This window comes from Nannospalax galili, unplaced genomic scaffold (assembly GCF_000622305.1).
Source record: "Nannospalax galili isolate Female #2095 unplaced genomic scaffold, S.galili_v1.0 scaffold24, whole genome shotgun sequence".
Taxonomy (NCBI): Eukaryota; Metazoa; Chordata; class Mammalia; order Rodentia; family Spalacidae; genus Nannospalax; species Nannospalax galili.
This window is the reverse complement of record NW_008352654.1, coordinates 1,356,046-1,375,996: the sequence shown is the minus strand read 5'-3', so window position 1 is coordinate 1,375,996 and position 19,951 is coordinate 1,356,046. Positions and strand designations below refer to the sequence as shown.

Here is a 19,951-nt window from a genome sequence, read left to right as displayed (position 1 = left end):
GGGCTCCTTGAACCAACCAAAATGTATCTTTGGTATCCCCCTCCTCTCTTTGTCTAAAACCTATAAAAGGCTCCACTCTCCCTTACTCTGGGCTCTCAGCACTGATCCGTTCAGTTGGTGAGGTCTGAGAGCCCGAGCTTAAGCCCAAATAAACCATAAACCTTTGCCTTTGCATTTTGGTGTGTTGGGTCCTCGGTGGTCTTTTTGGGGTCCAGTGGATGGGGTACAACATTATATAAGTTTGAGGCCAGCCTGGGCTAAATTGTCAGATGGTGTCTCAAAAGTCAAACAAACAAACAAACAAACAAACAGGGATGACAAGATGGCTCACTGAGTAAAGGTGCCTACTGCTAAGCCTGATGGGCTGAGTTCAATCCCCAGGACCCACAAGATGAAAGGATAGAATTGACTCTTGCAGATTGTTCTCCGACCTGTTCTCTGACCTGAGCACTTGGCATGAGTGTGTTCCCTCCGTAATGACTAAATAAAATGTAACTTAAAAAGCAAAATAAATAAAACCCACTGCCAACAACAATGAAATACTCACTATGTAGTGGAGACTAGCCTTAAACTTAAAACCCTCTTGCCTCAGTCTCCAGATTTCTGGAATTACAGATATATACCACTATGCCTGCCTCATTAGGGGGCTTTTGCTATGTCTTCAGGTAAATCGAGAAAACTTGGGACTCCAGAGGGGGAGGGTGCTATAATCTGAGCTATCTAGAAGACAGAAGCAAGAATAATACAAGTTCAAGGTCTACTTGGGCTACAGAGATACCTAGAACTATCTGGTGGGTAGAAGTAGAGAAAAGGGGACAGATGGGCCTTGGAGATGTTGATAGGACTTGGTGGCAGGTGGGACTTATTCTCAAGTCAAACAGGGCTATGCTTAGCGTGGCACATGGTCTATGCTCACAACTGCAGATTTTACCAAATGAGGATGATTGTGGCCCCCAAAAATGTAGTCTTAGGGGGGTGTACTTAGGCTAATCTGCTCTCTAAGGCAGTTTGGGAAGTTCCTGTAGGATCTAAGCAGGGCCTCAGGGGTGTGAGGCCTCCTGGGTGTGAAGCCTCCTGGGTGTGAGGCCTCCTACAGTGTGAGGTCTGCATATGCACATCCCAGCTGGAAGTGCACACACCCTCCAGGAACTGAGTATGTAAGTACTGGAGGTCTGCCATCCCTCCCTCAGCCAAATGACCACCTACCAGGCACCTGGGAAGGCTGGCTCCAGTTAGGAGAGAAGCCACTGAATGTGTCTGTAACAGTCCCACACCAGCAGAGAGGAACCTGATATGGAGAGGGTAGAGGCAAGACATAAGAAGAGAGGCAGGCCATGGACACAGGTAGCCTCAGGGACTTCCCACTCTCCCCCACTCAGGCCCTACTTGGTGTGACTTGCCCTGGATTTCAGTCTGAAGATTGGGATTCCACCTTGGCTTTGATGCTTTGGGTGAACTTGCTTGCCTCTGAGTTTTCTCATCCATAAAGAGCAGATAAGCCCAACAATCCCATGAGGTTGTTTTGAGTATCCAAGGAGATGGCTGAGGTGACAGGGCTTTGTAGATGACACGTGGGAGAAGCTGATGGCTTATTTCTTGGCTTCAGAATTTGTCTTCACCCACTGGGGCCATTTCTGGCCACCCAGCAGCCACTCTATTAGCTAACAATAGAGATGAAAGTGTGTAGGGAGAGATTTCCATTCTCAGGGCTGAGTTCATCTGAACCCATCCTATTCCAGCTCCTATCAAGCATCCATAGTCAATGCCTGGGAAAGGGCCATTTCTTACTTCAGCCCTAAGAGACATAGCTGGTTCTGGAAAGCTGGTTCTGGAGAAACTTGAAGATAGAGAGTCACTCTAGGAACAATGCTGGGACAGAGAAGGAGAGCAGGGAGGAGAGGGACAGTAAAACAGGAGCAGGGCACTGAGGCTCCCCTGGCTGACTCATCATTGGGGAGGGTATTGGCTGTTGCCTACTTGTGGGCAAAAGAGTGAGAAGAGGCTGCCATGGTGCTGAGCTGAGTCCCTGAGTGGCTGCTTAGAACTGGAGCTAGTAGAATGTCTAACAAAGAATCACAAAGGGCCACAGAGAAGGGAATATGGCCTGAAGGCCCCACTCCACATGCAGAAAGGGCACAGATGGTGCTGCAATGTGGGGCTGCCATGCGCCTAGGGGCTCTACTGGCACATCAACCTGCTGTGAGTTCCATGTGGCTGTTACCCAGCTGTGTTAGAAGTTTCCTTGTATAGTGATGGGGCTTGCGGTTTGGGCCAGACATGCAGGTTTGACCCATTAATGTGGGGCCTCCTCCTTCCTTCTTGGGAGTCCAAAATGCAGGGAGCCCCTTAGACTCCACTGCTAGGGTGAAAGGTTCCTTCTTGCGGGTGGGGAGATGGAGTGCTTAAGGCAGAGGTCTCATGAGCCAGGCCTGTGCTTGGGCAGCTCTGGGCAGATTCCCAGCAGGCCTAGTCTCTTTTCACCTCCCACCCCCTTCAAGGGCAGCTTCTGAACCCTGTAGTATCCTCTTGTCTCCAAGCAGATGTGATCAACAGGTGTGGACTTGGAGGGCACATGACCATGGGGGGCATGGGTTGGGAGTCAGGTATACTGGGGTTCATTCCTGGTCTACCCCCTTATTAGCCTTATCTGGCTTCTCAGTTTTCCTGATCTCTTTCATGAGGGGTTAGAGGAAGTGGTCAAAGAAGTTGATTGTGGCACTAACATTATATGATCCCGTTGCCTCTTGGAGCCCATAGGAAGGAACCCCTCTCTCTAGGTCCATCAGTGTCAGGGATGGGTGAGCACATTCAGAACCTTGTGAGGTACACAGTCGCCATTCACTGCCATTGCCCAATGGGCAAGTTGAAGGAGACAAGGGAACAGCAACTCCTGCTTTATGCAGATAAACAGCAAAGCCATGTGGTCAGTCACTTCTGGCTTCCCAGGTTCCCCTGTGCCATCCTCATTCCTGCCCTATCTCTGTGCATCTCTCTTGAACCAAGGACAAGCTCCCAGAAGTCCCTCAGTCTCTCCTTCAGTTGGTCTTCATGTATAGCCCCTTTGCCTAGGGATGGACTCAAGGGTTCTATAGTCAAAGCACTGCTCTGTCCTTATTCATGTGGGCTGAGGTGTGCAGGGGCTTGGGGGTAAGATTGGGCAGCCCCAGGGCCTCAGAGTAGCTTCATGCATCAAACTCACCCCTGCCCTAAACTCCACCTCACTAGGAAGCCTTGGCAAGTCTCTGTCTTCCTGTTTGATCCTCTCAAAGGGATGGAAAGATATCTGGAGATTATAGGGGCATTTTTTTTTTTCTTTTTGAGACAGGGTCTTCCTGTAGCCCCAGCTGGCTTGGAACTTGCTATGTAGACCAGGCTGGCTTTGAACTCACTGAGTGTAGGGATTAAAGGTGTTCAATACCATGCCAGGCTCATAGGGGCATTTGTAAGATGTGGTCCAACTGAGACATGGGCAGCTGATCCTAGCTCATCATTTGCTCCTGTCTGATTCTGGTTTGAACAACGCCAGCTGAGCCTCTGCAGTACAAGTCACCCACAGCCTGTCCTGGAGTCCCTCCGTCCTAGCACTCTGAGAGGACCCTGAATCAGGGCTTTGCAGCCCTTCATGCACAAAGATATGTGATTTTACACAGTGGAAAAATGGGAAGTTGCTTGAGTGTCCAAGAATTGGAAACAAGTTCAGTAAATGATGGCACACAATTCAGTGACACAAATCCTTCGAACAGTCTTACAAAGAGTAACAACATGAGAAAATGCTCATCGCAGCTTCAGTGAGAGGGAAGAAAAGCAATTGGTGTGCGCATAATCTCCACTCTGCCAAAACGATTAGCTACCAGGGCAGGAACACAAGCATTTTCATTTTCTCCTTTATACCCTCTTTTTCCTGTTTTCTACATTTATTATTTTTTACAATGAGCATGTACTACTTTTAAACCAGAAAAAAATTAAGAACATAGACTTCTGAGCCAAATTATTTAAAATCTGTTCAAAGGCTTGGGGTTCCTTCTGGATTTGGTGGCTAAGCACAATATTAAAGCCTGACCCTGCCCACATTCCTACCCAGACGTCCACTTTCGCAGTCACTGGTAATGGCTGCAGCATCCTGTTGTAGTCCAGTGGAGTCACAGATCTCTATACACCTCCTGCACCCAGCTCTAAGTCCCCGCCAGGAGAAGGGAAGTGGGTCTCCAAGTGTTCTGTGCTGTTAGTCCAGCTAACAGGCCTTTCAGTCTGATCCTTAGATCGGCTCCTCCCTATTCTTGTTCGCTAGAGTTGGCGAACTGCAACTGAGGTAGAGCAATCTCGTGGTTGTCTCAGCCACCTTGTCTTACGTGGGCTGTGTGTACCTTCCAGACTCGGGTGTGGTTGCTGGTATGCCTGTGGGTGAGTGTATGTGTGTGTTTATACACATGTGCTTGTATGTGTGTGCATGTGTGTATGCGTGTGCTCTGCTCCAGAGGTCAGACATGACAGGTCTGGTATTCTGGCGCTAAGGAGATTCCTCTAGATTACGCAGGTGGGGCTCTATGTCTGGGCCCTGCAAAAGGAGACAGGGAGAAAGTATCTCTGAGAAGCCCCATCTCCTGGGTTACCTCTTGAGCTGAGAACTTGGCTGAGGCCTGAAGTTGAGGCTTTGAACTCTCAGACTAGGGGCAGGAAACCATCCAGGGATTCCCTAGAGTCCCATTACAGCCTCCTGTGCATCACGCGGAGTAACAGTAAGCTTCCTTATCTAGAAAATGTATGGGAGAATTAGGAGGAGCTGACTCTAACAACTCAGCTCAATAGTTCCCTGGGATTCTATTGGGAAAAGAACAATAACTTACACTTATTGAGCTTTTTACCATGAGCCAGGAACCAAACTGTTCTGAATGTTCATTTGACTCTAATTCTAGTGGGAGCCTAACAATAGGAGGGGGGCTTTTTCCTCAGGCTGTCTCAGACTGTCGCACCAAACTGCTAACAATAGCTAGGAAAGCTGGGGGAAAACATGAAGCATTGAAGAATCACCAGGATGTAAGAATTCAAGGGGTCACAATACCAAGATCCCAGAGGAGAGACCCAGAGAAGTGAGTCTGCTGCTTGACACTGAGCTTCCCTTTGGGCCCTTTCCTGACACACAAGGGGCTGGTTCCAGCAGTATCAGGACCCGACAAGGAAGAAGGCAGCAGCAAACACCCCACATTTTCAATTGAGACCTCAATAGGGCTGCACTCCCCTAACAAGAGCAAGTCAGAAACAGATTTGTCCTCACGAGGGCTGAAGCAAGGCTTGGAACCAGCCACCCTTCAACTGGGATGTTGGTGACCTGACCAAGGCCTTCCGTCTGCCTGAAGCAGCGGTGGTTCCTAGGCAGTGGTTCTTAGCCTTCAGACTGTGAGACTGTGCATGCCACCTTCATTGTTTATGGTTCTAGGACTGAGGCCTGAGAATTTGCATTTCTAACACGTTTTCAGGAGATGATGATGCAGGTTTAGAGGCCACCCTTTAAGAACCCCTGCTCTGATTTGTTTATTTATTTTTTAATATGTTTTTAAAATTTTTATTTTACGTGTATGCATGTATTGCCTGCCTGTAGGTAAGTGCACCCATGTGGTGCAATGCCCGAGGAGGACAGAAAAGGCTGTCAGATCCCCTGGGACTGGAGTTACGGACAGTTGTTAGCTGACATGTGGGTGCTGGGATTCCAACCCAGGTCTTCTGCAAGAACAACCAGTGTTCTTAACTGCGGCGCCATCTCTCCACCCCTGATTTATTTTTATTTATTGTGTGTGTGTATGTCTTTGTTGGGGTATGTGCACACGAGTGCAGTTGCCCACAGAGACCAGAAGAGGTCTTCAGATCCTCCTAGAGCTGGAGTTATAGGTGGTTGTAAGCCCCCTGATGTAGGTGCTGAGAACCCAACTTTGGTCCTCTGCAAGAGCAGTATGAGTTCTTAACCACTGAACCATTTCTCCAGCCCTTTAATCCCAGCCCTCAGGAGGGAGAGGCAGGTTGAGCTCTGTGAGTTCCCGGCCAACTTTGTCTACATAGTGAGTTCTAGGCCAGCTGGGGCTACATAGCGAGACCCTAGCTCAACAAATCCAAACCAAACCAAACCAAACCAAACGGAAACAAACCAAAACAAAACACTGCTCTGCTCAGGCTGACAGACTGAAAGAATGCACAGTGGGAAGTGAGTAGGTGAAAATACAAAATGATTTAAAAGAACTTAAAAGATTAATCTAAAAGAAGGAGGATAAGATTTTTTTAAAAGGAATATAGGACAGGTAAGGCAATTAGAAAACAAATAGTTAAGATGATTTAGCCAGGCCTGGTGATTTCAGGCCAATAAACCTAGCTATTTGGGAGGTTAAGGCAGGAGGATTGAAAGTTCAAGGCCTACCTGGGCTACAGTGTGAGTACAAGGCCAGCCTGGGCTACTTAGCAAGATCCGATATCAAAATAAAAGTAAAACAAAACAAAAAAAATTTAGGGCTGGGTTGTAGCTCGGTTGGTCATGCATAAAGCCCTGGATTTGATTGCTAGTACTGAATAAATTAGGCATAGTAGCACATGCTTATAATCCTAGCAATTGGGAAGCAGGGACAAAAAGGTCAGAAGTTCAAGGTCTTCCTTGGCTATATAGAGTTAGAAGTTGCCTTTTCTAGACACCAGAAATAAATAAAAAGTGGCCGGGCATGGTGGCACGAGCCTTTAATCCCAGCACTCAGGAGGCAAAGGCAGGTGGATCTCTGTGAGTTTAAGGTCTACATAGTGAGTTTCAGGTGAGCTAGGGCTACAGGGAGACCCTGTCTCAAAAAGACCAAAATTAATAAATAAATAAATTAATTAATTAAAATAAATAAATTTTAAAAAAAGTTAGACATACCTAACTATATTCTCTGTAGTTACTATACTCATTGAATGTAATAAAACAATGCTCTCTATAGGTCACTACACTGAATATAATAAAACAGTGCTCATAAAAAGATAAAGATAGCTGGGCATGGTAGCACATGCCTTTAATCCCAGCACTCAGGAGGCAGAGGCAGGCGGATCTCTGTGAGTTCAAGGCCAGCCTGGTCTACATAGTGAGTTCCAGGACAGCTGGGGCTACAGGGAGACCCTGTCTCAAAAAAACCAAAAAAAAAAAAAAAAGACAAAGAAAATAATATGTCACTAATATGAAAGTCTAAGTGGGTGAGGTGGTGGATGTCTGTAGTCCCAGCATTTGGGAGGTGGAGGCAGGAGGATCAAGGAGTTCAAGGTCATCCTCAGTTTCATATGGAGTTCAGGGTCAGCCTGGATGACTTGAGACCTTCCCTGATCCCCCCACTTCCAGAAAAAAAAAATTCTAGGAAGGCAAGGACTGTAGAAAGCAGGTCAGCGGGTGACAAAGACTGGGTAGCAGGGGGAGGACACCCGAAAAGGGGCCCAAGCTCTCTTGGAATGACAGATCTGTTCCATGTCTTGATTAAGGTAGTAGTTATATGACCACGTATTTCACAAACATAGTGAATAGCACATTTGAAATAATTTATCATGTGCATATTAGACCTCAATGTTTCAAACATTTTAAAATTAAATTTAAATTAAAATTTTACATGAATGCACATAAATGTATGAAATTTATATGAAAATATAACAATCTTTTTTTTTTTTTTTTGGTATTTTTGAGACAGGGCCTCCCTGTAGCCCCAGCTGTCCTGGAACTCACTCTGTAGACCAAGCTGGCCTTGAACTCACAGAGATCTGCCTGCCTCTGCCTCCCGAGTGCTGGGACTAAAGGCGTGCGCCATCATGCCCGGCATAACATAATCTTTAAATTAAAAAGGACAAGCACTGTATTAAAAGAAATAGATATGGTGGCACATATTTGTAATTTCAGCATGTGCAATTACTAAATCCTTGCCAAGTGCTTCAAATATAATATCTTATTTAATTATCCTTACACATGGGGAAACTGGGGCTCAGAGAGGTTAATAGGTTTTCTGCAATCATAGTGCCGGAGAGTGGCAGAGCCCTGTTGGGCCCACATCTGTCTAGCTAGAATTCATGCATTTAACCACTAAACAGTGATACAATGCTGGTCGGATGGCATCAAGTCCTCTGTGATCAGCTGCAGGAGGCTGTGCACCACTACCTGGTGGCCTCTGGAATGCTCAGGTGGAGATGCCCAAAAGGACAGTGTGATGTGTGGTTAGGACTTGAGTGATGTCTTCAGGGTAGAGCCAGCCTTTATCAGAACGTTGTAAACTGGTGACAGCTACAATTGACTGTATCTTCCCCTGAGCATGTACTTAATTTTATTTTATAGTATTTGTTTTTTTAAATATGTTTATTTATTTTTTTAAATATGTTTATTATTTTTATTTTATGTGTGTGCATGTATTGCCTGCATGTAGGCAAGTGCACCTGTGTCGTGCAATGCCTGCAGAGAACAGAAGAGACTGTCGGATCCCTGGAACTGGAGTTACAGTTGTTAGCTGCCATGTGGGTGCTGGGATTCAAACCTGGGTCTTCTGCAAGAATAGCCAGTGCTCTTATCTGCTGAGCCATCTCTCCAGTCCCCAGTATTTGTTTTTTAAGTTTTATCTCTTTTTCTGTGTGTGTATATGTGTGTGCATGTGTGTGTTCATATGTGTGAATGTGGGTGTGCTTTTGCTGCGCAACTATGAGGACCTGTTGACCTCGGGTGTCAGTCCTTGCCTTCTACCTTGTTTGAGAGAGGGTGTCTTTATTGTTTGCTACTGCGTACACCAGGCTAACTGGTTCTCGAGCTTCTGGGGATTCTCCCGAGTCTGCCTCCCATCTTCATGTAGGAGCACTGGGATTACAGACATGTACTATACCATCTAGATTTTCTGTGAGTTCTAGGGATTTGAACTCAGGTCTTCACATTTGCCCAGTAAGAGCTTTATTATCCAGCTACCTCCTCAGCCTTTGTTTGTTTGTTTTTGAGACAGATCTATGTTTCCAAATCTGGCATGAAATTAATAATACTGTCCTGGAACTTCTGATCCTCCTGCCTCTACTTCTCAGGTGCTCCATGTACTTTATCCTAAAACCTTACAATGGAGCCAGATGTGGTGCCACTTGCCTGTAATTCTAGCACTCAAGAGGCTGAGGCAGGAGGATTTCAAGTTCAAAGCCAGCCTTGGCTGCATAGCAAGACCCTGTCTCAATAAACAAACAAACAAACAAAAAACTAAGGAATCTGATAGTATAGTAATTATTATTATTATTATTATTATTATTATTATTACTTCCTATTTTTCAGACAAGTAAACTGAATCCCAGAAAGGTTAAGGAAAGTGGCCAGATTGCACAGTGACTCGGTCTATATTTGAAATCAGGTTTGATTTACTCCTCACCTGCCAGAGAATTTGTATTGAAAGCAGGAGAGTAACAGTACAAGTGGAATTGGTTTTGAGTGGGTTAAAACCAGAGTCCTCAGTGAAGAGAAGGAGAAATGGGGCTTTCACACTGAAAGATAAAAGCCACAACTTCTTTGTAGGGCAGCCAATTAAACAGAAATGATTAAAATCCAGGGAAAAGGTGAAATCTTTACAAATAGGAGCTACACCATCTTCTAGTGAGATAACATGAACTGTTCTGCACACTATGAAGTGCTGTGGCTGTGGCAGCTGTTTGTGGAAGGTTTAGATTGGATTGATGATTTTTGGCCTATAAGCTTGAGAACCACCAAGTGAGCTTGGAGTCATTAGCTGCAGCATGCTGCATCTTCCAGCAAAGGGAGAAAGCCAGGAGTGGAGTGGGGCCAGCGGGGGCAGAGTCAAGGAAGATGGCGAACAGGGATTTTGTTTGTTTTAGTTCAGCAAACCTAACTTAATGGCGGTCTTTTCCCTTCTTTCTCCATCAGCTCCTATTTCCTCACTCTAGAAACAGCTTTTTATTGTTTATTTGCAGAGGGTCTTATGTGGCCCAGGCTGACCTCCAGCTCACCATGAAGCTGGCCTTAAACGCCCAAGCCTTAGGCCTCTACCTCTTGAGCACTGGGAATACATGTACCACCACACCCAACTCTCACAGCTCTTAAACGTACTGTAGTCTCTTATTTAAAAATGAAATTGTGTAGGGGCTGGAGGGATGGCTCAGTGGTGAAGAACACTGGTTGTTCTTGCAGAAGACCTGGGTTCGAATCCCAGTACCCACATGTCAGCTAACAACTATCTGTAACTCCAGTTCCAGGGGATCTGACAGCCTCTTCTGACCTCTGCGGGTATTGCATGACACGGGTGCACTTACCTACATGCAGGCAATACAGGCATACACATAAAATTAAAATATAAATAAATAAAATTTAAAAAAAATGAAATTGTGGCCAGGTGTGGTAGGTCACACCTTCAATCCCAGCACTCAGGAGGATGAGGCAGGCAGATCTCTGAAGATTGAGGCCAGCCTGGTCTACATCGTGAGTTCCAGGCCAGCAAGGACTATAGGGAGACCCTGTCTCAAATAACAAACAAAAAAGTTAAAAAATAAAAATGAAATTGTGGGCAGGCAAGATGGCTCAGTGGGTAAAGGCACTTGCCGCTAAGACTGATGACCTGAATTCAGTCCCTGGACCCACATGATAGGAGAACCAACTCTTGGAAGTTATTCTTTGACCTCCACACATTTGTCGTGGCACAGGTCTGTCCTCTTCCCCTTGCCCAATGCCCTACCAAATAAAATTAATGTAATAAACATTAAAAAAAAACAATTAAATTGAAGGCCTAGCATGCATGAAGCCCTGGATTTGATGCCCAGCACCACATAAACCAGAGTGGTGATGCTGTAATCCTAGCACTTAGGAGGTAGAGACAGGAGGATCAGAAGTTCAAGCTCATCCTTGGCTACATAATGAATTAGAGGCTAGTCTGGGATACATGAGACCCTGTCAAAACAATAAAATGAAAAAGAAAGAAATTGAGAAAGAGAAGAAATAAAGGAAAAGAAAAAAACGGAAATTATAAAATGGATGTGGTGGCACATGCCTTTATATAGCAAGCTCCAGGCCAGCCAAGGCTACTTAGTGAGACCCTATTTCAAAAATGCCAAATAAATTAATAAATAAATAATAAATAAATCATTAGACATGGAATGTAGCTCAGGGATAGAGTACTTGTCTAGCATGCACAAGGCCCTGAGTTTCTATCCTCAGCCTCAGGAAAAAGAAGTAACAGTAGAAGAAACTGCAATTGTCAAACCCAACTACAAGTACTTTAACATCCCTGCCACAACAAGGCAGGGGTCTATGCCCTGCCCCCTTTTCTGGTCTGAGAGGGCTGAGACTGCTTCAAGCATAGCACACAGCAAAAGCAATGCTGTGTAACTTCCAAGGCAGGTTTTGGTAAGTTGCACATGTTTTACCCTGACCTTGCTTACCAGCACACTCTCTCGGAACTTTGAGCTGTTCTTTAGGCAGTTGGACTGTTTGGGGCCACCATGCTGAAGAGACCATGTGTGAGTAGAGGCTCCAGGCGATGGAGCCACAGCTAGCCTCTCAGTCATCAGCAACAAGTCAGACATGTGAATGAAATCATCCTGGGCTCTCTGAGCCTGCCCATCTGTCACCAGGTGAGCTCTGTCAGTGCCACGTGGAATGGATGAGCATGCAGCTAGTCATGCAAAGTCATGAGCTATGATGGAATGTCTGTTGTTTAAGCTGCTGTGTTTGGGGGTGGTTTAGGCAGCAACAGATAACTAGCACATCCTCCTTGGTCCCTTAGCTCTGTTCCCATCTCTCCTCCATTTTACAGCCATGTTTCTCTGAAGCTCCACTCACATAATCATGCTTTAGCTCACAGCTTAAAGGCCACTTCCTCAGGGAGGTGGTCCCTACATCCTCAGTCTAGGTTTCAGTTCCCTGGTTATCTGTTCTCCACTAGCTCCACACTCTTCCTCTCAAAGTGCTTATCACAGTCTCTATTTATATATGTGTGATTCCTTGATTAGTGTCTTTCTCCCTCACCAGATTGTAAGCTCCAGAGGGGTGGGGAACATCCCCACATCCCCTTGCCTGGTATATAATAGGCACTCAATAGATAGCTAATCTTATGAATGAAAGACAGAATTCAGGAGTGAGTGAGCTAGGTATATATACTGCACTGAGGCTTCCTGTTAAGAAAATACTTTCCAGGATCTGGATTGGAGGGAGTATGCCAGCTGCAGGCACATTTAGCTCTGCACAACAAACTTGTTCTGGGCAGTTGCCTCAGGTTTCAGGCCATTTCATGGGATGTGAAAATAGACAAGTAGTGACTACTATGAGGAGGGTGTAAAATGCAGACCAGCAGATACAAAGCTTATAAAGAATGGCTGCACACAGAGAGCAAGGGACCCCTATCCTGGGATGGCAGTGCATGGTGGAAACTAGGAAAGACTTGTCAAGGCAGGTGGCATGGGAAATGAGTACTGAAGGTCAAATGGGAGTCATGTAGTGGGTCAATGAAAGCATTTCTGGCAGAGGAAACAAAGGCGTGGATGGTGGTAGGGAGGGGAAGCTAGGTGGTTTGTTTGATGCAAAGAGGCAGCATGGTGGCCAGGCTTCCTACACCAACAGTTTGGCAAGGTGAACCAAAAATAGGTATAACAGGGTATGACAGGGGCCCTGTCTGTTTCAGACAGAGCACTTTGGTTGGCAGCAATGGATAGAAAGATTGAGTGAGACAAGTCAGAATAGAGACTAGGGGTCATGTTAAGAGACTATTGTAAGGGCTGGAGAAATGGTTCAGCGATTAAGAGCACTTGCCCTTGCTGAGGACTGGGGTTAGGTTTCCAGCATAAGTCTAGTTCCAGAGGATCCAACACCTTTTTCTGGCCTGTTTGAACACACACAAACATGGCATACACAGACACATACACATAAATAAAAATAAATCTTAAAAAGAGAGACTATCTAGGCATGGTGGCGCACACCTTTAATACCAGCATTCAGGAGGCAGATGCAGGTGGACCTGTGTGAGTTTGAGGCCAGCGAACATAGTAGCCTGGTCCCCATAGCGAGTTCCAGGCCAGTTGAGGCTACAGGGAGACCCTGTCTCAAAAAGACAGAGAGAGAGAGAGAGAGAGAGAGAGAGAGAGGAGAGAGACTACAGTAACTTCAGTTCTATTCTCAATAGATAAGATACAGAATTGATCAATAGCGAATGCATAAACAGAATATGGTAAACAATTGATGTGGTGGCTGATGCCTATAATCCTAGAACTTGGGAGACTGAGGCAGGAGGATTGCCATGAGTTCCAGGCTAGCTTGGGCTACAGAATAAGATTTTATCACAATAATAACTATAACTATATAACTATATAACTACATATATATATGTACACAATGGAATTTTGTTGGACTTAACAAGAATGAAATTTGGGGGCTCAAGCAATGGCTCAGCAGTTAACAGCACTGTCTACTCTTGCAGAGGACCTGGGTTCAATCCCACCACCCATATGTTGGCCGATAGCCATCTGTAACTCCAATTCCAATTTCCAGGGAAATCCAATGCCTTCTTCTGACCTCCGAAGACATTGAATGATATGGATGCACTTATACAAATGCAGGCAATACACTCATACACATTAAAAAAAAGAATGAAGCCGGGCATGGTGGCACACGCCTGTAGTCCCAGCACTTGGGAAGCAGAGGCAGGTGGATCTCTGCGAGTTCAAGGCCAGCCTGGTCTACCTAGTGAGTTCCAGGACAGCTCGGGCTACAGGGAGACCCTGTCTCAAAAAGACCAAAAAACAAACAAACAAACAAACAAAAACAATGAAATCCTGTCATTTGAAGTAAAATAGAACTAGAGGGCATTATGCTAAGTAACATGAGAAGGATCCGAACTGTGATGTGGCAGAATGGTTGGGGAAGGAGTCATATATGAGTAGCAGTTGGGAGATCAAATGGGTAGGAGTCTGTGGTTAACTAGAAGTGAGAGAAAGGAAGGATTCAAGAATAATTTCCAGGTTTCTGGCCAGAAGAACTAAGATAGAAAAGCTATTAGAGGCTCCTGACTGAAAAGGGCAGCCTGAGTGCAAAGATCACCTCTATTCCTTCTTCAGCTTTATTTATCTGGAGAGATGGCTTCGTTGGTAAAGCACTTGCCAGGAAGGCATAAGGATCTGAGTTCAGATCCCCAGCACCCAGATAAAATGCAGGGCTTTGGTATGTCTGTAACTCCAGTGCTAGAGGGAGGGAGGTATAAACAGATTCCTGGAGCTCATTGGCCAGTCAGCCTAGCTTAGTCAGTGAGCTCAAGGTTCAGTGAGAGACTCTGTTTCAAAAATAAGGTGGAAAGCAGCTGAAGGAGATACCTGATATCAACTTTTGGCCTCTACATGCATACATGCACACATGTATACATACCTGTACACATTTACATGCACACACAAACTACACCATGCACACACACAGAACTTTATTAAAATGGCAAGATATGGGGGCTGGAGAGATGGCTCAGTTGGTTAAAAGCACTGAGTGTTCTTGCAGAGGACCAGGTTTGGTTTCTAGCACCCACATGTCAGCTAACAACCACCCATGACTCTGGTTCCAGGGGATCTGATGCCCTCTTCTGGCCTCCATGGGTATTGTATGACATAGGTGCACTTACATCCAATACACTCATACACATAAAATAAAAATAAATTAAAAAAATTGAAATTGGGGCTAGAGAGATGGCTCCATGGTTAAGAGCACTGACTGTTCTTGCAAAAGCCTGGGTTCGAATCCCAGCACCCACATGGCAGCTACAAACCATTCTTAACTCCAGTTCCAGGGGAATCCGAAGCCCTCTTCTGACCTCCGTGGCATTGCATGGCATGGGTGCACTCACATGCAGGCAATACACTCATACACATAAAAATAAAAATAATAACAAAAAAATAAAATTAAAATTTTTTTTTTAAATTTAGAATTATGATTTGTTCATTAAAGATTAAAAATAATTAAAGAAGTGGAAGAAGAAAGTGTTTCTTGAGCTTAAAAAAAGAGAATATTTAGATGGTAAAGGGCTTCTAAGCACTAAGATGGAGAAATGCACACACGTGGAGAAGGCGGATGGGCAGAAGTAGATGTGTCTGATTTGAAAGCATCTTGGGATAGAAATTCAACCCGACTGTTGAGTACTTAGAATGAAAGCCCTGGTAGTGGTCTGGGCTAGAGGGAGATTTGAGAATCATCCAAGGACTTTTGGAGAGGGAAAAGAAGAGAGTAGAGGAGGAGACAGGAAAGGAGAGGACTGAAGAGGGAACCTAGGAAGGACAAATAAAACAGCCATAACCTTCTGTGCTTCTTGGGAGGTGTCTTAGTTGCTGTCTTCCAGGGAGGATCAATCTATCCCTCTGGCACCCTGGGCTCCTGTGGGCAAGACTGTTCTCTCAAAACACAATCCTCCTGCCTGGGAGGATGGATGGATTTGTGGCTTGACAAGGGTGAAAATTGCTGGGAAGATAGGGTGGTGGCTCAGCGACTCAAATTAGTCCATTTTCAGGTGGAAATCAAATCTTCATTCTTGCTGAAACAAGCCGTCTTTCCAGTGAAGCACTCATTCTGAACCACTTAGAAGCAAACGGCACATCTAATGGCAGGAGATAGCACACCTAATAGAGAGACAGAGCATTGAGGCTCACTCCCTGCTAGGTTTGCTGGGGAGTGGGAGTGAAGGGGGGTGAGAATGGCAGTACAGGGAGGAGGGAGAAGAGAGAATAGAGAGGAAATGAGACTCATACAAACAACAGGGATGAGGTCCAGTCTCTGTTGTCCCTTGGCTTGGCACAGGGAGGATACTGCCTCAAATCCTGAACATCGGAGAGGGGAAAAAGACTGGAAAAATGCAGGTTTTGTGAACTGGGATGTTACTTCCCCCGAGTGTAACCTGTTCCTTCTCTGTCTTTCTCCTTGGAGTGATATGCTTTGGGGCAGGAAGTCTTTCTAGGACACACAGATAAACTGGCCTTTGGACTTGAAGATGAATAATGTGCACATGTCTGCAGATGTTCTTTGCCTCTGCCATTTTTCGAGTGGTATATAGGGGAAGGGACTTGTACGTGGGTCAATGTTTCAGCCTCTCTTACACACACATACATATATGCATATTACACACAATACTTATTTTTCTTTCTTTGCTTTCCTTTTTTCCTTCCTTCTTTCTTTGAGATGGAGTTCTTGCTATGTAGCCCAGGGTGGCCTGAAACTCAATATGTAACTCAGGTTGTGATAAAATTTGTGATCCTCCTGCCTCAGCTCAGCCTCTCGAGTGCTGGGATCACAAGTGTGTGCCAACATGCCTGGCCTCAACCCTCCTTACCTCCCTCCCTTCTTTCCTCATTCTTTTTTTTTCTTTCTTTCTTTCTCTCTCCCTCCACCCCCCTCTTTCTTTCTTTCATTCTTTCTTTCTGAGGCAGGGTCTCCCTGTAGCCACAGCAGGCCTGAAACTCACTATGTCGACCAGGCTGGCCTTGATCTCACAGAAATCTGCCTGTTTCTGCCTCCCAAGTGCCAGGATTAAAAGTGTGTGTCACCATGCCCAGCTGACACCCTATCTCTTTTTTCTTTTTTCTTCATTTTTTTTTTTTTTTGGTCTCTTTTTTACTTTTTGAGACAGGGTCTCCCTGTAGTCCCAGCTGCCTGGAACTCACTCTGTAGATCAGGCTGGCCTTGAACTCACAGAGATCTACCTGCCTCTGCCTCCCCAGTACTGGGATTAAAGGCATGTGCCACCATGCCCGGTGACACCCTATTTCTTAAGGACCATGTTTAATTTATTTTTTCTCTTCCTCAGCTCCCCTCACCCCATCTGAAATAACCAAGATCACATAAAAAATGTACCATAGATAACACCTTTCTTCTCTTTGAGTGTTTGCAGAGGGGACAGAGTCGGAACCTCAGTAAGGAGGTAAAAGGGTAGCACGGGACTTAGCTGATGGATAATATTCCCTGGCTGGGAAAGGTACAGGATGCTGTCTGTCTGGATGATTAGAGATGCCCTGAACCGTGACAGATCTGGGGTTGCACATGGAGCATTGTATTGTCCTCTGCCTAGTAGCAGGCCAGCTTCCCCACAGACCAGTCCTGTAGAAAACAAAACCCCTTTCTAGCTTGCTGTTCTGTTGCCACTGTCACTTTGTTATGAGGGTTAGTGACTGTCCATTAACTCCGGAGAGCTGATTCTTGCCAGTGCTGTACCAACAGCTGGGAGCCAGAAAGCGCTGACGTGGGTGGGAAGGGGGGCTGGTCCCCCCACCCTGGCTGGGCACTCAGGGGAAGTCAGGGAGGTCACTGGCAAGGCTTACTCAGCTCTACCCGAGTGCCAATTAGCTAAGGTTTTCTGAGCATTGGCCAGGCCTGACACAGTTGAGAGAAATTATTGTAAGAGAAGCTCATTTTGTTTTTTATAAAATAGAATTCTCTTCACAGGGATGGATCTTTCCTGACTGTCCCCTCCTCCAGTCTTCCAGGGAGGGAGACCAGCAACTCAAGAAGAGATGACCAAGGGTCAAGTCTATTGCTACTTACAAGGTTGGTGAGTGGGGTGGATTCTGGCCTCTTGGTTTAGAGTCTGAGGTCTATCAGCTTAGCCACTCTATATAAACTGTGGTTTTCCCTGAGAAATAAGGGAAACATAGTTCTTAAGAAAAATGCCAATACATAAATGATCTTTTTCTGCTTCCTCTAGTTAGCTCATTTCCACTCCACTCATAAAATCAAGTTCATCATAGGAAGGCCATTAACTTACTTGGCAAATCAGGTTAATGAAAGTGCTGTCCTGTATCCAAGGCAGATACAGGTTCATGGATTTGGGAGAGTCTCAGAGAGCCCCACAGAGCATCAGGACTGGGAATCTTAGGTCTCATCTGTTTCAAGTATCTCTTATTACAGATGAGAAAACTGAAGTCCAAGACAGTCAGTAGCAGATCTGGAACTGAATACTGGGCTCCCAGTTTCCAAGTCAAACACTGTTATACTGATACATTTTCACATTTCATCCTTTTATTTTGCACCCAATTACTGAGTCCTTACTATCTTCCAGGTGCTGTGGGGGAAGGGGTGTGGAGGGATGTAAAGAGATGAAAACAACACAATCCCTGCCTTCAAGGAGCTATTTTCCCTAGATCTGTGACTCTTGGGGGAAAATAAAAAAACAAAAACTATGAATCAGACTCTCACCCTATATCATCTTCTATAGGTGATGATGGAGGAAGAAGGGATAGGGAACGCTTTAGTTTCTTGGAGCTTTATTAAGTTGGACTTCACTGATTCTGGTACTACTGAGAGGCTGAGGGAAAAAGGAGCATGGCTGAGCTGGGAGAAGAGGGGGCAGAGGTAACAATGATCAGGCCCCTGCCAGCAGGCCTGACTAAGGAATGGGGACCATGACAGTCCCTTGCACTGTATGGAGACACGGAATCTGGTGACAATTCCCTGAGGTGGGCAGATGCTCAGAGTTCTTATCCTCACCTTAAGAATGAAGAAACTGGGGTTCAGAAAGCTTGGTTAACTGAGAAACCAGTAACTGGAAGCTTCTAGCTAGGGGCCTTTCTATTGTTGGGGTGGGGTGGGGGGTGTGGATTGTGCTGGATTAGAGGATAGTGATGGAGCATTATGAAGCCAATGGTCAGCCACAGTAATGGACAAGTCTTCCTCTACGCAGTTTTATTTGCATTGCTCCATTCTGTCGCTCACAGAACTCTGCTCTGAAGAACTGGAAGCACTTTGCAGGCCTGAATGAGCTCATTCAACACACTCTTGCCAGAAAGAGGAGAGAACTCCAAATGGAGGCTGTGTCCAGGGTCATCAGCATTCAGGCACAAACTAGAAAAACAGACCCAGGTCCCCTACTCTGTCCTCCCTAACCAAGGAATGTGATGCAAAACTTGAGGGACTGAGGAGGGCCACAGGATAAAGCTAAGGTATCTTTTGAGGTCTCTCTCCTTCCCCGGGGGCAGGGATTAATCAGGACTGAGGAGATAGACCCTTTCCTTGGCCCAAGGACCATTCCAGGGCAAGGGCATCTCAGAGCAGAAGGACAGCAGCTTCCCCAGCCACCCTGGTGACCAGGTTTTGGCAGGTTTTGTACAGCCCGCTCAGATTTTACTAATGTCATATTCTTGGTGGAGACTGGGGTACCAGGGGGTCTGGGAGACTCTCGTTAGCGTTCCTGCAACCAGTGGGCAAGGTGTCTCAGAACTGCCTGAGGTCGGGGTCAAGGCCTGGTGATATAGGGTCAAGGTGCCCCAGTGCCTACCATAGTCCGGATCCCTCAAGTCCCTCCTAGTGTCTCCTCACTACGGGGTGAGGGATGGGAATGGACGTGGCCCGCGCTCTTAAGGAGCGCAAGGAGCAGCAGGGACTCAGAGCTCCATCTCAGAGAGGGCTCCCACAGCTCTCGCCCGCTCCGCGCCTAGCTCTGCGTTCCCGCCGAGCCCCCAGACGGCCCCTTACCTGTCGCGCTGCGGACCGTCCCGCCTCCTCGCGGGGCTCGGGGGCCCGGCATGGGCCGGCAAGCGGCGGCGTCCCCGCCTGGCGGCCGCGGTGAAGCTCAATACTCCCAGCCCCGCGTCCCAGCCGCCGCAGCTTCAGCACCGCGGACAGCGCTGGCCCCGCCGCCGCCGCGCAGCGCTCCCGAGGCGGCTCAGCGCCGACTTGGGGGAGCAGCAAGGAGGGTCCGTCCCCGCCTCCCGCCGCCGCCGCCGCCGCCTCCCTCTCGCCTCGGTGCTCCCTGCTCCCTTCCACGCTCCAGAATCAGCCCACCAGACACTCCGGACCCAGCTCCCGGAGGGGAGGGGCAGGGCGGGGCGGGAAGTCGGGGCGCCCGGAGGCGGCGGTGAAGCGAGGGGCGCGCAGCTGGAACCGGCTTTTCTGTTTCCTGGAGCCCAGCCCTCTTTCCCAGCCCTTCTCCCTACCCTCCTCCGGCGCACCCCAGAAGCGCTGCTCGCGGCCCTTGGGCTTCTTAGAGCA

General features: G+C 46.7%; 1 protein-coding gene across 2 annotated transcripts in view; it reads right to left on the bottom strand.

Annotated features, from left to right (window-relative positions):
* The window catches only part of Syndig1l (synapse differentiation inducing 1 like), a 42,256-nt gene extending 22,751 nt beyond the window's left edge, over positions 1-19,505 (bottom strand). Inside the window, exons 1-2 of one of the 2 annotated variants that reach the window (XM_008849743.1) lie at positions 19,436-19,505; positions 17,510-17,597 (exon numbers count right to left, since the gene is read on the bottom strand). The gene's annotated coding sequence lies outside the window, so the exon portion shown is untranslated. The remainder of the gene's footprint in view (positions 1-17,509; positions 17,598-19,435) is intronic. The other variant, XM_008849744.1, reaches the window with a different exon arrangement.
* Positions 19,506-19,951: the final 446 nt, after the last annotated feature.